Source organism: Anas platyrhynchos, chromosome 2 (genome assembly GCF_047663525.1).
Source record: "Anas platyrhynchos isolate ZD024472 breed Pekin duck chromosome 2, IASCAAS_PekinDuck_T2T, whole genome shotgun sequence".
NCBI lineage: Eukaryota > Metazoa > Chordata > Aves > Anseriformes > Anatidae > Anas > Anas platyrhynchos.
Window position 1 is genome coordinate 1,829,164 of NC_092588.1, and position 17,936 is coordinate 1,847,099.

The window sequence follows — 17,936 nt, forward strand, 5'->3', positions numbered from 1 at the left end:
AATGGGAAGTTGAAAAGTCCTTGGCTTGGTGTAAGCACGGCTCTGTAACAATTAAAACCAGTGTACTCTCACCCTAAATCCAAAACAGAGCACCATGCCAGCTACTAGGCAGAAAATTAACTCTATCCCACAGAAACCATGACATAAGTGTATTTAACTAAGAGAACACTTGGGGCTGTTGGAGGCACTTTTAAGGGTGTCAGCTGTGGCACGGAGACTTCTGTTTAGAAAGCTGAAAGAAAACCTACCTTGCCAAAGACCATGGTCTATACGCCAAAGTAACACTTCTATCCCCTGAAAAACCCTATATTTATTAAAACTCAAAATTACATGAATCTCTATCATGTGAGAACTCAGATTTATTTTACACTCAGACTTTTATTCTTTAACTCTTCCTAATATTCCAGACCTCTGTCATTGCAATGTCCAATTGTTTCTTCTTAAATCTCTAATTAAATCAAGGTTTCTCACTAATTGTTTTCCTTTGTGTTCATTTTCAGGGTGAAAAGGTAACTAGAGCATCTCCAAATTTTCAAGCATGGTTCACTTCCAGTAGCTCATTCAAAATACTTTGGGCTCTCAAATGCCAGTTTAAATGGAGAACATTTCATCCAGGGAAAGAGAGAAGAGAGAGAAAGAACTGGAAATCATTCTGCAGGCTTCTTGCCAGGGCCCTCCCAACCCTGCCATGTTTGGCAGCTCAGAAGGAAAAACAGGCCATCACTTCTGTTATTTTAAAGCGATACAGTAAAATGGAAAGTGATTCAAAATGCTGAAGTGCCTCCAGCAGCATTAGAAATGCTCTATTTATGGAGTGATCAGTCAACACATTGCCAGCATCGTGGCCGCCGATACAGTGAGCTGATTAAAAATATATATACCCAAATGAAGTCAGAAATAAAAATAGAAAATTTTAAAATGTATATGGAAAAGCAAGGCAGAATGAGGGCCAAGTAGAAAAAAAAAATAAAAATAGTATTAAAAAAATATCAGAAGGCAAAAAGCCACCAAGCTATTTGTGAGCAGTAGTACTGGTCGAGCTGAAATGCTTTACTAGTGTCCCTTGTGGATTTTTCTGATGGGTAACAGGGACTGTACTTAACAGCCTTTGCTTCTGTTGGGATTAAAATGTGGATTTCCTTTTTTCTGTTGTGAAATGCCCAGGGACCTGTCAGCTGAAGATCTCTGGTGCTGTCAAATTCATTTGAAACTGCCCACTGTCTTTCAAGGAGTTTAGGAATCTACAGATTCTTTCTGCTTCTGAGGACCCATGTTGAGCTGCACCATCAACATTTTGGGCAGCCTAGTAAGGGTCATGGCTTGAAAAGCAGCAACAGCAGAAGGATAAGAAAAGGTGGTGTAAGAGATCCTTTGGGGTAAGTATGAGAAATCTCCCCACTTCTCTTCCAACCTAGATGATTCTGTGATTCTGAGGGAACTGAAACACTCAGTCTGCAGCTAACACTGATCTTCCTCACAACTCAACCAATACTTTCCCGTCTTGCAGCAGAGCTCATTGCTTGGAGCCCCTGTCATCTGTCCCAACACCAGTAGCAGCATGATGCCCACATATTAACACTGGTGCCACCATGGACAGAAGTGCTCCAGGTCAGGTGCCTGTGTTAAAGACTCCCTGACAACAAGATGGTCCATTGAGTATGGATGTGAATAAGAAAAGGAGAATTCACATTTTTCTTTTCTTTTTATTTTTCTTTTCTTCCTTTAACAGGATGAATTGTAACTGGTCCAAATGGAACCTAACCAGGCTGAAGTGGAGATTGCCTTTCCCATTGCCAAGGGTGCACTGACACAGTCAGAAGTTTGTCATAAAGAGCTCAAAATTCAGAAGGAAGGAGAAATCATGGAGAAGATAAAGTATGCAGGAGATGTAGACAAATAAAAAAGGCTTTTATATCGTTATAGTGTTCTCATAGTTAGAGAACAACCCTGTCATTCAAGGTCTCAGCATCTCCTGCTCAGGTACAGGGGGTACACTGGCATGGCTGGTGACATGGAACCAGTTCAATAGCCAAGAAGAAAGGTTTAGGCCATAACAACCACCCGGGAAAGCCTCTGACTTACTTGACCCTGGTACAGATGGGTCCTTGAGCTTTATATTTTCTCTGATGTTTTCTCTGCTCACATTCTTCAGTTTTCTTTCTCTTCTTCTTCATCTCTTTTCTCCTTTGTCACATAATCTATGTGCAGCTTTAGTTTTCTCTGTCACTCATAAAAACCATAAATGAGCAAATGAGCCATTTTTCATCAGATAAAGACCTATCTAGCTCTCCTTCACTGAATGACCAAAAGCATGAGAAAAGTTCAAACAGAGCATGAGCACACCATTTTTTTTAATTTTTTTTTTTTTTTTTTCCCTGTAGTCTCTCAGCATTCAGCCATTTTTATCTCTGAGACTTCCAATGCCAGACATGGTTTCTGTGTCTCAGTAGCCTTTGATGGATTTCTCTTTCAGGAACTACCCATTTATTCCATGAACTCACCTAAGCTTTCAGCATCCGTCATATCCTAAGACAGCATAACTACACATCAGATGAAGAACCACCTGCTTTTGTTTCTTCTGATTCTGCCTTTTGATGACTTCTCATCATTGCAATGGAGGAAACAGCATAATTGACCCTTACCAAGTCATTCATGATATACTCCATCAAATCCACTAACTTCCAAATTTGTAGATCAGTTGCTTAGTGAACCCATCAGGTCTGGTAACTGCATTTGAACTTTCTGTGTGAAACCATTTCCTACAGCTCTCAGAAAACCCTGCTATCAGGAATTGCTAATGTAGAGATGTTAGCAGAAACTTGCAAGGAAAAATAGAGTTTGGGAAAACACGATCCAGACTGCCATTAAAAAGTAATATATCTGTGTTTAAATTGTATGATGGTGACAATCAGCTGCCTATTTACCTGCCAGAATAAGTTTTTTGGGGGTCTCTGATGTAAAGGATTGGCATTTGGAAAACTGCAGTTGTTAAAAAATAACATACCTGTCAGCAGCTGTGAGTCATCCTGGTGGAGCTGATCAAATAACTTACCAGAAAAACATGCAAACTCAGATGAAAACCTCAGAAAAATAAATTATGGAGATGATGCCAAGTTTCAAAGGCCATGGTGTGTCAAAGAGCTGTATCTCTTTTGGGACATTTTGGGTTCTTTTATGAGCAGAAACCATGAGCAGATATGATAGCAGAGCTCAGGGGATAAGTCCCCCATTGAGCTATAACTATCTCAAACCCATACTTTCAAAAACTTGGCCTCTCTTTAAACACATCTGTAATTATATCGTTGTTGTTTTTTTTTTAACCTTTGTTTTAAAATCTGAGTGTCAGAGCACTCAAAGAGGTGATTTTGCAGCCAAAGTAAAAACAAAACAAAACAAAACAAAAACAAACAAAAAAAACTTTAAATCTACTGTTTTGATGTGGGAGAGAGAAAAACACCTTCTCCTTGTCCCAGGGTGAGAGTTGCAGTGTCTTGTGGAAGCTGTAGATCTTTCTGGATTTCTATGCAGCTAGTTGGAGAGGCATTGGCAAAAAGGGGGATGCAGAAAGCATCCCTTATTGATAGGATGAACATGCCTGCACCTGGTAAGACATAACTGGATGATTGGTTTCCAAGCAAGGCTCAAAATAAAAGCACAACCGCCTCCCCGAGCTGGGGCAGAGTGACTGAGCGTTCTTCAGGATCAGCATTAAGTGAATGCAGCAGGACACCATCAACTATGTTGATTTACCCACCCTCCTGGAGGGCTTGGATCAGAGGGCTGAAACAAAATCCATATCTTGAATGAATGAGCACAATTGATTTGGGCAAACAGTGAGTAAGGGGGGGTGGTATCTTCCTCCAGAACAACCATTTGGGCTGCTAAACTGCAATTACAGGGAAAAGAGTTTTGTCCAAATGAACATTACTCTGTCAGAAGCCACCAGCCCAGAGGACTGGCATCAAAGCAGCCCTCCAGCCTTTCTTGCTGCTAACTGGAAAATGATCATTTGCAAAAGCACATGTCCCTCATGCACGCACACAAACACAAACAAACACGTTGCGCTTCAAATATTTCATCATCAAAATCATTTTGTTTTAAAACTCTCCCTCGTGAGGTTCCCCATGTCCCAGCACCCATACTGATCACTTAATGACCATTGCTTGAAGGGAAATTTGCAGTCTCCCGTCTTTGTGAATAGAGTGTTTTTTTTCCAGGCCTTCCAGATGACTGCACTGATTGACAGGGCTGTTTTTGCCACTCTTGCGTATCCCAGCTTCTTACAGGGTAGCTGAAACACAGAAACAAAAAATACAGCCTGCAAAAGTGACAAACACAGATTAAGTAACAAAGGAGTTTGAAAAAGCAGCCAAGGCAAGAAGCCGGTAAGCAAATTGTTCCCCCATTCTGCATCCCATAACAATGGAGATAATTTGCAGCCCTTTGCCATCATTATTTTAAAGGCTTCCAGCTCTGGTATTGATCATGTCGATCTGAAGTTTTCAATGGAAGAGTCCCAGTCGATTATTTTGCTTCATAGTTCCTCCCTGCAGTTGGGACTGTATTTGTCTTGTGCCTGACCTGGTGTCCACCTGCTTCCTGCATGCACCAGCACCCCTGGAAATGATCCCTCTCTTTCTGGGACGTGAGGAGGAGCTAAGCCCACCTACAGGCATGGCATCCAACATGGCACATATATGTGTGCAATACTCAGTGCACCAAACCCTAAGATCCTTGACATTGGAGATGAAGAAAATGAAGGTAGCCCAGTCACTAAGACCGTAATTGCATGGAGGGACAGAAAATGGGTATGGAGGTGTCATAGCAGGTGGTATGCAAAATCCAGAGATATCAGGGTGAGAAAATAAGGAAATTGAGGCAGAAAAAATGTTTTAGGAAAAAAAAAAAAGAAAAAAAAAAAAAGAAAAAAATATTTATTTATCTATTTATTTATCTTATTGTATTTTTTTTTTCTTTTTCCTATGGGAAGCTCCAAGACATACAGTCTTGTGATTGTGAGAGGGCAGAATTCACAGACACAACAGAATTTTACTTAACACTGAAGATGTGGACTAGTGACTCACTGCAATTTTTAAGATGCCGGGCACCATCACAGGGTGTCAGACACCTCTGCTGGATGTCACCTCATCAACCTGGGAAATTTCTAGACAAAGCAGAGGGTGGGTTAGACACAATATTTCCATGCATATCTCAGACTTGAGGAGAAAACAGTAGCTCCGTCTGTCTGTCTGTCTGTCCATCCATCCATCCATCCATAAGTAACACACCATGGCTACCCAAAGGGTTCATGTCTCAAACATTGATGGATAGGCCTTTTTAATGTTGTCTTTCATCTGTCTGCCCTCCTTCCCCTTCCATACATACACAATAAGCTTTTAACACCACTATTTTCTATTTCAGAAGCAGAAATCTTCAGAAAGCAGAGCCAGTAGCTGGGGACCCCTGCCAGGTTTCAGACTGGTCTCCCTGGCACGTCCCATTGAGTTAGTGCTGATTTGCTCCAGCACAACTCTTCCCAGACACAAACCCCCTGGAGTAGCCTATGACATGGGAATAGAAAAGAGTTTTCCAATTCAAAGCCAACTGAAGGCAAATGATTGATGGCGAGTGAGGGCTTTGCTGGGAATTGCTGGGGCCTGCTGAGTGAACCTCCAGCTCAAACCTAGTAATAAAAAAAGAGAAAGTGTGTGAGAATAATTAAGAAGAAAGATTTAGAGAGGGAGAGATCTAATAGACAGCCTCAGAGTGATAAAAGAATTATCCAGCTGTAACAAGCAGGCTAAGCCCCCTGAGGAACACAATGAAACTTAATAATAAGATAGTTACTGGAGGGAGAGAAGGGAAAGGTGAGGGTTATTATAGCTGAAATATTTAGACTATCCTATTAGATGTCAGTTCCCTTATAATCTTCAGAATATATATCTGAGACCTCCATCTTCTCTTAATGTATCCAGACAACTAGAGGTAGACTTAAAACACAGATTATGGCCCCTATGGCTCCTCTTTCATGTACCTGCACACCAAGGAGCCAGGCAGAGCAAAGAAAGATGCATGGGGCTGTGTTTCAGGTGCCAGCAGTGTCTGCCTAACCCTTCCTGAACCTTTCTGTCTGGGGATTCATCTGGTAGAAAGCAGATGGTGTACGAGGCCAGGCAAGAGGAGAGAGGCCGGATTCCATGGGGGTAGGTCCATTGGTGCCCCTTAGCTTGAAACAAACTCTTCGGCTTCAGGGCTGCTGATGCAACATCATGATAGAATCATTTTATTCAGGTTATGAACATGGAGTTCAAAGCCTGAAACACACCCTGGCAATTTGTTTTAGGAGCTTGTGAACAGCTTCTACCCTTGTTTGATGAAGTCCAAGGTAGAGGAAATAAGACACAGTACTAAAGAATAAAGGAAACTTGATGATTACTTGCCAGGGATTTATTTTTTTTTTATTATTTTGTTTTGTTTTTCTTTTTTTGCCTTCACTATTAAGGCAACAACTTTACCAGGGGATGCTTAAAAGTACATAGCATATTTTCATTTAAAAATAAAACCAAAGCATATACATATATCTATTTTATTTTCAGAAAAAAACATAACCTAAGTTTGCTTCAGGAGACCAGCAGCTAAAGAGTAAATTAACAGGGTGCATTTTTATACCATGTTGCTCTGCCAGAAGAGATGGTTCAGAAAGCTGCTTCCTCTCTGTTAACAAGAGTAGCTTGATTCCTTAGCTAGAATTTATCACTAACAATTCAATATAGCCCAGAAAGAAAGAAGGAAAGACCACTACCAAGGGAAAACACGACAAAACAAAATAACAGAAAAGCCCATAAGCTAACACCATACTGGAAAAGGGTTCTCTTAGAATACTTGTCTTTATTCTCGATTACTATATATTTTCTTCCTCTAAAAATAGCTGGTAGAAAGCTATCATAACATTACCTGGACCATTTGGGAAGCCCCTGTATTTATTTACTGTGCACTGGGAGCACAAAAAGCAAGTGGAAAAGTTCATGTCATCTGCAGCTGAACTTCATCAAACCCAGGAAGAATCCACCTTGTTTTGAAGTTACCATTCCCGTTTATTTCTGTGTTGATGCAGAGTACACTCCATCTGTTTACCCAAACAAAATAAGTTAGAGTGATTTGATTAGGCAAATAAAGCCTTTCACAAGGAGAAAAAGAAAAAAAAAAAAAAAAGAGAAAGTTTGCTAAGAGCTCTTTAATCCATCAGAGAGAAGTGTAACAAGAGGCAATGGTTGGAAGCAAGGTTAGAAAAACTCCCAAATGAAGCAAACATTTCAAGTACGTGTAGAGATGACTAATTACCAGGGAAGAAAAATAAAAAATAAAAAAAAAGAAAGACTCTCAGGAGGAGGAATGAATTTTTATTTTCTTCATGTCTTTAAATCAAATAAGGTGCCTTTGTAGATCAGCTTCAGTCAAATTCACAATGCTGGACAAAGGATGGGCAAGTGAGAGGAAAATACCAGACCTAGAGGTACAGTTGTGTGGGAAAGAAAATGCAGTTCTGAACTCCAAGAGCTGGGTCTCCCTTAATTAACTTACCATCAATAAATTAGGTGACTCATTCTCGATAAGTGTCATTGCTCATTCTGTAGCTGATAGAAAGAAAAAGATACTTCTGGATGGTGATTTATCTTTTGTACTGACTTGGTAGCTAAGGTATCTAAAATGAATCTTCCCCGATGACCTTCATATCTCTCCTTAAACACCAAAACCTCACAAAGAAATGAAATAAATGCCTTAGAATAGAACAGAATAAAATAAAATGGAATGAAATAGAATTGCATAGAACAGCATAGCACAGCATAGAATAGTTCAGTTGGAAGGGACATGCAGAGATCATCTAATCCAAGTGCCTGACCTCTTCAGGGCTAACCAAAAATTAAAACACATTATTGAGGGTCTTGTCCAAATGCTTCTTGAAGACTGACAAGCATGGGGCAACAACCACCTCTCTAGGAAGCCTGTTCCAGTGTTTGGCCACCCTCACAGTAAAGATTTTTTCCTATTGGAGAGGCTAAGGCTTCATGAGATGGATCTTCTAAAATAGACAAAAAATTTGCTGTGATCTTCTAATATGAGTATTTGTCTTCCTAGCCAAGTCTAATCATGGCTTCATTGTTCCTTAAGAGTAATGAAAGGGAGACAAATAGGGGAAAACCCGATATTTTGGATGTCATTGTTCAGAATTCTAAAAAATACAGAGCACTATGGGATCATTTTGGGAACAGGGAACTTCAAGAATATTAAATCACTGAAATTCATTATCTAGATGTCAGTCATAGCCCTCTAGTTAAAACTTCAAACAGGCTTTTAGTATAAACACTCATTAAACCGAGAGAAGAATAATGGATAATTGTGATCAGTGTTAGAGAGAGTTAGATCTTTTCTGTGTTTTTAATTACTTATGCAGTCAGCAAATGATGTTACACTTTCACACACTCCCTTTATGAAATGTTCAAAGATTATTTCAGCTGCTTCTGTTTTTCTACTTGGAAACATCACAAGCAGTTTACTCTGTCTGTGCATTTGCCCATAAAGACCGATTCACAGGAGAACATAAAGTCAACACCAAACAGAGTTTGAAAGGTTTAACAACTTTTATGCTTAGTCAATAATTTGATGTTTCTCAGGGAAGGCTGGATTTAGGAGCTCTGCCAACATTTTTCAGATGAAATGTGGCTCAGCAAACAACCTTAAAATTAGATAATCTAGTGGCTATATTGCAAACTTTCCAGCTCAGACAGGGCTCAGACAAAACATGCCCCGCAGAGCAGGGGTGAGGTGTGCTCAAGAAATGTGCTATGTTAATACACTGCCAAATGTTCTCGGCTCAGGTGTTAGTTAGGTATTGTGCAAACAGAGGATAAACATGGGGTGAAGTGCCTAGGTAATGGCTGTTATAAATATGATGGCAGAAGAGGGCTAGCAGGTTATTTTAAGGTCCACATACAAAAAGTTGACAAGGACTTTTACTCCTGAGCACCTCTGCCAGGGTAGAAATTGTTTTCCAATGCACGTGCCCTAGCCCACTTTTGTTTTTTGTTGCTGATGCTTGTAGACATCGACAAGAACAGATCTTGACCACCAGTAAAAGCTCTTCAGGCCTGAGTGACATCCTTAACTCCATGCAGCAGATGGGACAATTTTGTCCGGCCTCCACCTCCACCCATGCAAGGTTTGCTGGTGCCGTGGGTGTGATCTAAAGATTATTTTTATCCTGTAGCTGGTAGTGTAACTACACTGGCATGCAGTGACGGTTGTCATTAGGGAAACTTTGGTGGCATTATTACCTGTGTTTTATCACCACTTTTTCCTGAATTGTCAGGGCCAGGCAGATGTTCAGCCCGTGTGAGATGGACATGGACAACCACAGTGTCTAAAAAACAGAGCTAGGTACCAGATCCTGTTGCTTTTGATGCTGACCACATTTAATAAATCAAATGACACTGCTTAACTCTTGTGTGCCACTGTTTGCTTCTGTAGACATAGAAGAAATAAGAAAAAAATGATCAGTGAGAAAACAGCACTTGTCTATCATGTGTATATGCAGCAGTGCAAATGTTTGGTTAAAAATCCCACTGTATTTTGTCATAGCTTTAAGTTAAGTTTTGTAGTCTGAATTCAAAGAATGGGGAAAAGTCAAAATGAGGCTGTTTTCCTTCCTCTGGGGAAGTCTTCTCTACCTAGATCTCCCAGAACAGTGCAGGGTATGAGATAGGGGATGCCAATTTTGCCTTGCAGACTCTCCCAAAGGTTTCAAAGCATCTTAGTAGCCCTTAATGCAGGCTGCTGAAAAGCTCATGGTGAGAGGCACTTTTTAGCCAAACAGGTGGCAGCATCTCCTTACCCTGGATGGTAAAGTTAAGGGACTGAGACTTGATACTCTCCTTGCCAAATCCCATCTCCCTTATCTTGCTAATTACAGATGGAAAATAATGGAAACAGTCCAAGCTATTTTTCAATAAAAATATCTGTAATCTTTGATTAAACTTCTTTATTTCTCTGAACTGCAAGGTCAGAAAAGCAATCGAAGCTCCATGTATTTGCCTTTGAATCACAAAAAATACAATGTGATTCCCACTTGGAAAAGGGCTTCTGCATCTGAGTCAAGCACTGAACCCCTGTGGGGAGATATTCCCTTCTGTTTTGGGTGCACACCAGAGTATCCTCTACGTGGGTATCCTGGGCACTCTAAAAGATCAATGAATTCTGAAAGTTATGGACTTTTGAGTAAAATGGCACATAAGTTATAGATTAGCTTTGAGAGTATTCCATTTTTGGGTCTTATTTTCACTCTGCATTATAACAGGACCATGATGGCTTTTGCACTTGCATAGTGAGGGCTGTGATTTTTGGTGACAGACCCTTTGCTGCACTGATGTCTTCCACCCCAGTTGAAGATATTTTGGGACTGAAAGAAGGACAGTTGTGACTGGCCTTTGCTTGGTGTACTATAGGCCATGTGGCAGAGGAGAACTGTGTGAAAATAGCATATCCTACAAGCAAGGAAACCAGGGAGATTATTAAGTGAACCCATACTACATGTTTAAATTCTTGTCATTTTTAATCTTGTTTCATGGTTTTTAAATGCTTGTGGCTGATCTGATTGTAAATACCTGTCTTTGCAAATAGATGGATGAATCTTTTCCTGTGTGCCAATACACATTTAGTTTTCAGTAACATTTTAACATGAAGATCTTGGAAAAATCCATTCTGCTTATGATAGTGAGCAGTTTTCTTACAAGCAGAAACATTCCACATTGTTCCCTTGTTATAAGATCTCTTCCCCTATCATTTATGACTGATTTCACCTTTCTGTACTTTTAAAGCTGTAAGATAGATAGACTAAATCGTTCTAGCTGGATGTGGGCAGAGCAAATGATAGTGGATGACAAGGCAGCTTAGCTGATTACTAGTTACAGCTGATTAGTAGTTAAGAGGGAGGGTAAAATAGCTTGACTCCTTTGCACAGGAGCCTGTTTTCTCAGGAGTCTGCTGTAGAAAATGACCTTTTAGTATAATGCATGGATGAGATCTTGCATTTCAGTTTTTCCTCTCTCTTCATGTCATTTTGTTTTCCTGGAACTTTTCCCAGTAGCCAGGCCCCCCAACAGAGCAGGCTCTTTCCTGGTACCAAATGTGCTTTGAGGTATGTTCAATGAGGTATAGACGGGTCTTATGCTTGCTTATATTGCAAGCCTCAGGGTACTCATCTGCTTCTTTTGTAAACTCTAGTTGATGAAACCCTGGGATTACTCAAAAATCTGAGTTGAGGTTTTTAAAGGATGTTTCTCACCCATGTGCCTGGAGAAAATAACTTGAAAATGTGAAATCGTTGTGAGCAGAATCAAGTAATGAGACTGTCTGGCTTATTAGTCTCGGTAGCAGCAGCCATAGCATCCCCTAGGTTTCAAAGCAGACTCATGCCTGAGGTAGAAGCAGTTATGATCAGGAACTCCAGACCTGAAAAACCTCATGCAAGTGTCAGAACAAGAAAGATAAGGAATCTGTTAAAAAAAAAAAAAAAAAGCTACTTGTAGCAGCAGAAATTTGGTCATGGCAGCAGACATAGCAGACGTAATTCCTGATTATTCTTTCTTTTCAAGTCTTTTTTTCTTTTTTCCTTTTTTTTTTTTTTTTTTTTTAATCCCCCCATACCTCAGTTTTACCATTTAAATATCCAAAAGTGGGGTAAGAATAGCAACTTTTTAATGTATTGGGCAAGCAATGTGCACTGGACAATGAATAATGAGCACACATCAGCTCTTCAATCTGCCATTCCTGCTGGTCCAGCTGGGTGTTCCTACATCATTGCTCACCTACTGTCAGGATAATAGTGTACATTAATACACACATATCATTTATTTTTTTTTTTTTCCTAGGGTGTGTAGGCAGCTCCAGCTCATACTTCCCAGCTTCCCAGCTTCCTCCTCCTGTCAATGGCAATGCGTGTGACTTCTGGGACAACTCCAACCATAACGGTTGCACTGCAGTGGAGGATGAGCCTCAGCTTATTCTGTGTGCCATTTAAAAAGTGTTTTTGAAAACAATTTGGGAGATAACAGGGACTTGCCGACTGCAGAGAACAGCATGGGCATATAAATCAAAGAGATAAATTGCGGAGAATAAACAAGAATACAGAGTAACTGATAACATTTGAGAGTTGGCAGGTGGATAATCCTCCAGTAAAAAGTGTTATTTAAAGCATGAGTAGGATTATAGTGGAGTTGCTTAATACCAAGTGAATTTGTCCCCAACAGGTCAGATTGACTGAAATGAGACAGTGAGGTGCAAGCAGAAGGGTTTTTTTAGTTTCTGATACACAAATGGATGAACAGCTAGTTGGGTGGGTTTCAAGAGCTCATTGTAGGGACTCCTCACCACAAGGTGCTTTTCATGAGGTTCTCGACCTAAGGAGACATCACAAAACTAAATAGGGTTTGTGTGGTGTGTTCCAAGATGCTGTTAATGTTTCTGTACCTTTTTAAGGCCTTGGAATTCCAACTGGACCATTTCTAGAGAAAACAATCTGGGCAGCCTCAGCTCTGCCAAACTGATTATTCCTGCTTAAAGAAGAGAAGTTCTATACACTGCTGTGGGACAGATCAGATCTCTCTGAGATACATTGCAGTTGTATCTCAGGTTGCTATTACAGTCATGGGAGATCTAGCCAACAGAGTAAATAAAGTGAATGGCACAAATCATCGGAAGAAACAGACAAATATTGTAACACGTGGGAGTATAAAGGGTGACTTTCTCATGTATAGATGTCTACAGTGGAAAAATCCATATTCAAGCCAAAAAATAAAAATAAAAATCTTAGGATGTCTTCACCAATGATGCTACTATAGAGAGAAAAATATTAAAAGTCAGCATCTACAATAAATGAGATGAACTGTCTCTCAGAACATGTTTTTTTCCTTTGGTTTACACAGAGGTGAGAGAATGGATGGAGACATCCATCTGCATGAGGTGAGATGAAAAGTGTTTTCCTCCTTCCCCAGAGGATTGAAAGACTCCTGAACTCGCAGTTCTCTTCAATAAGTTTTTCTTCATGTTAATTTCTCTCATTGCTAAGAATTTGGATTGATGATGTAAGCCACATATATTTGGGATTATTTTGCAACCATCATGTTTCTTTACTCCTTAATCTGCTTTTTATTTATTTATTTTTTCTTTGCAGTTTGTGTAGGAGTAGGAGTACAAGTTGCTAAAAGTTTGTTTAAATAAACTTACATAAATTTATATTGCAATGAATTCCAGTAGACAAAGGATGACTCAATACTAAGAAGATGGGGATTTGGTCCTCAGCTGTTGTCTTACTTGATTTTGGAGAAGTCACTGTACCCTTCTTCTCTATTTTCCCAGTCTGCCTAAATAATGATACAGAGCAATATTGGAGGAATTTCATGTGCTGAGGAAAAAAAAAATAAAAGCAAGAAAGAGAAAAAAAAAATAAAAAAAGAGAGAGTGTTTACTTTTCTGCTTCTCATTTCTGGTTTTCTTTGAAATCAAACAAAGGACTCTGATGTTTATTGTTATCCTTCATAAAATGGATGAAAACAGCAATAATATCTTCTCCAGATCAGCCAGCCTTGGTCTCATCTGTGAAAGCCAGTCCATTTTAGAAAAGTATGTGGGTGATCTGTACCCCATTGGGAGCTACTCTGGCTTTGTCTCTATCCAGCCTAGCTGGCTGTTGGGAAGTTCTTGGCTCAGGTGGTCCCTGGAACTCTATCCAAGTACCAGCTGCACCATCTGGGTGGGCTGGACCAAAGCTCTGCCTTGGAGCACTGTGAATAGTTAAAATGAAAATTACATTGGACTAGATGAACTCCACAGGTCCCTGCCACCCCTGCCATTCTATGAATTTGTGAATGAAGTTCTCCAGACTCTGGTCTCTTTCATAATACCTTGCCTTGATGGTGCTGAAACACTCAAAACATGCCTAGTTTTCATTCAGGCCCTGAGATGAAGAGAAGAATAGCCTGAGACGAGTAAATTCAAGAGCTACCAGTGATCCCTGTGCAGTTCATAAGACTACAATGATGCAAAGCATGCCATAATATCCAAGGACTTTGAAAGTGCATGGCCAAGAAGCCCCCATAGCAAATTTACTGAGCACCAAGCTAGAGAGCAATAACCAAGCAATAGGAATGTCTTGTTAAGGGGTGTAGCTGATTAACCATTATGGACCCGGTCAGATTCAGGGTACTGAACCGGTTGGATACACCAATAACGCGTTAACTGTCTGGGGTCTGGTCGGATATTCACCAATAACGGATTAACAGTCTGGGGTCTGATCACAATCACAGATTTCACCAATAACGCATTAACCGTCTGGGGTCAGCTGCCCTGACACCAATATGCATTTGTTCTTCTTCCTGTGTGCCCTAATCTTACCTGTCAATCTATGAGCATGGTTCTCCTGGATGACATTGGGCAGAAATACCCAGACATTAGGGCTAAGAATGCTGTTCTGGGCAAGCTAAATGGGTGTGAAATTCTTTGCATAAACTAATGGCATAAATTAATTTGTTTTGCCATGCCTCTTCTACCTGAGTCATATTGTGCAATTCATGTACATATGCGCAGTGGGCAGAGGTATCCTCTGAAAGCAAATGATTAATATCTCTGTCCCCTTTATACACTTCAGGAAATGTCAGGGGGTTCAACACAGAGAAATGTAAAGGCAGAAAGGCAAAAGCTGGTGCAAGACAAATGTAGTAATGATGCATGAATGCTTTTATGCTGTAAATGAGAAGGTGTTGGGCCATGCAACAGCATTCCTTGGAGAATGGTCCCACATCCCTGCAGAATGGAAGGTGCTGGTCTTGCTTACAGAGTCAGGAGATGACCAAAACTGTAGGATTTGAACTACAGAGAACACTTCCAGCTCCCTCATCTAGAAATAACTTTGCTGCTAGAGCTATTTTTCCATAGGTCTTCTGTTCTCCTGCTCACCAGCTCACTCCTGTTTGCCTACCTGTTTAATCATTGCTTTGCTATTTTGTTTTATCACTATTTTGAGGGGTGAAACACTCTATACAGATTCCCCCCTGATCCTTCAGAGATTGCCTGACTCCTTCTCCAGAGTGATCCCTGCCTTCCAGCAGGCCTTTTTCCTTCTTTCTCCTGTTGATTATTTGCTGCGGGAGTTTTTGTCTCTTCAGCATACTATTATTTATTTCTTTTTCTTCCTTCTTTTTTTTTTTTATTATTATTATTAAATCTTCTCCGAGCTTTAACGATTCTCCACAGACAATATGCCATCTGTATATCTTACATACGTGGCTTCTTCTCATTTAAATGAGGATAAATGCCACTAATGAGTTTTGAAAAGAAGCAACTCTGGATGAATGTGGAATGAGCTGGAGAAGGAGTCACTGGGAATCTCAATTAGCAATCCACTGGGAGATCTGTGTCATGGGGACGAGAAAACAGGGACACCACACTAGCTTTAAATGAGATATGGGATTGTCCTACTCTTATCTCTGCTGCTATGGGACTGGGTAACCCTCAAAAACACACAAATATGTACATATATATATATAGCCTGGAAGCATCTTGAAGATACTATTTTCAACATGCTGAAGGTGTCATTTCCACTTGCAAAGATGTATGTGCACCAGAAATAAGTTACTGGTGCTGAAGCAGATTGCAGAGTGCTGACGTGTCCTTTTCCACCAGTTCAGGTGCAGGGAGTTAACCGGGGGAGATTATGGTATACATACTGACTTTATTAGCCATTTTTTTTTCGTTTGTTTAAATATGTCAGTTATGGCAAGCTTAAATCCTAAATCTTGTTCTTTTTGTACCATTTCGAGATTTGTAATAAAATAATAAGACAAATCCCTATTAAGATTTCATTCTTTGGATGAAGGAATTTCACCTTCAGAGCTAGGTCCAAGAGTAAGTTCTGCCCCTTTGATACACACTCACAATTCATCAAGTTAGCAGAAGTAACTACAGATTTTGTACTTACTTTCTTATGTGCTTGAGACATGATTGTAAACTTTCACCACACGTGCCTCACAGTCAAATCACTTCCCCAGGCTTTTGCATAAAGAAGAGGAAACATTCAGTTTTCAGGACTTCTTCCCTGCCCAGACACCAGTTCCTCACCTCAACCTCCCCAAACCTTCCTCAAAGGCAAGACGTCAGGAAACATGCAGTCACCCCATGGCCTTCATTCACTTGAAACACTGGCTGAAAATTCATGACATGTAGGACCCTACAGCTTCAGGGAATGCTTTTTAGCCCATATCGATGGCACTTGTGTTGGACCTCAGTGTTTTCTTGAGCAGGAAAACCCAGTTACTCTTCACTGAGGGTCTGAACCACAGAGATGCTCCGCAAGAATCACTTTCTGCTTTCCCTGGAGCCCATGACAGGATGGAAATAACGCTTAAGCCAAAAGAGCAAAATTAGAGTGTTAATGAGTATTTAAGTAGAAACACCTGCACTGAGTGTCATTACAGCTATTAACTGAGTGCCATCATGGCTATTACCCTGGAAAGTATCATAAATATGAATACCAGGAAAATATTTTGCAGCCTGCAGATTCTGCTTTCTGCAGCCCTGTGAAGATGATTTGGCCTCACGTGAATGAAGCCATTAGCTGGAAATGCTTTTCCTCTTATTAGCACAACCACAAAATATAACAACAGCTCCTGCAGCCTTTAAACCCTTGATTCGGTGGGAGGATATTCCACAGACAGATGTTTCATTAATGCTGTTCAGGACTTCTGGCTGTTTTTGAATCCAGGCTCACTTATTCTGTCCTCTGCAGCAAAATGAGCTTCTCATTGCTGCACCAAAATAACCTCTGCTCAACTCACAGAAGAGCCAGACCTCTCTACATCAGACCCCTGATTTAAAGAGCAGAATCATGCTCTCTTTGAAGATCAGGAGAGTTTTGCTCCTGTTTTCTATGGGATACAGACCAAAGCTTTAAAAGGGGGTGTATCCTGCGGGAGTGTAGAGGTTATGTGGTTGTGTTTACAGAAATCATGTCATTAAGGTACTCTGGGTGATTCTCAGGGTTTCTTGTACAATAAAACAAATTCAAGAAGAAAAAAAAATGTATTTTGTATCTTTACAAGGATTATAAATGTTTGTATAATATGCACCAACATACAACTAAAGTGCATACCCACCAACATGCATACCTACATCTGTACCTACCAATGCCATTTCTGTACACATTCTTTTGTGGATTAAAAATTCAAACCCATACTCTTAAAAAAAAAAATACAATTTATGGCCTTACTGAAAATATTGGGAGTTTTGCCACTTGCTTTAACCCATCCAGGATTTCCCCTCTGAGAAACTAACCCCCTCCTTCATTATTAACTCATTCCTCTCCTCCTGGGACTCGGCTTTCAGCACTTGTGAGTTGCATTGGTGCCTCCAAGCCAACCATGCAAATCTCCCAGAGATTCCCTACTACAAACAGGGAATTCATAAAAATAAATTGGAAATCTTTTAACATATTTCAGAATTTGACCTGCCACAAGCTTGTGCTCTCCTAAAATAACCACAGAGAACTGGCACCAGTAGGCATTTGAAAGGGAAGAGCAATCCAGAATAAAAATGCTTTTTCTTTTTACTTTTTCCTCTGAAATTGATGTTTAATTGTTCCTAGGACCCAGCCAAGGGAATTTTGCTAAACCCTAGTTACTGTGAGTCCTTGTTTCTCACTGGATAGCAGAGCTGGCATCACTCCATGTTATAATAATAATAATAATAATAATAATAATAATAATAATAATAATAATAATAATAATAATAATAATAATAATAATAATAAAGTAACTCTTTTCCTGCTAAGGATAAGGGTACCTTAAACTCCACCTAACTGATTTTATAAACTCAAAGTCCTTGAAATCTGA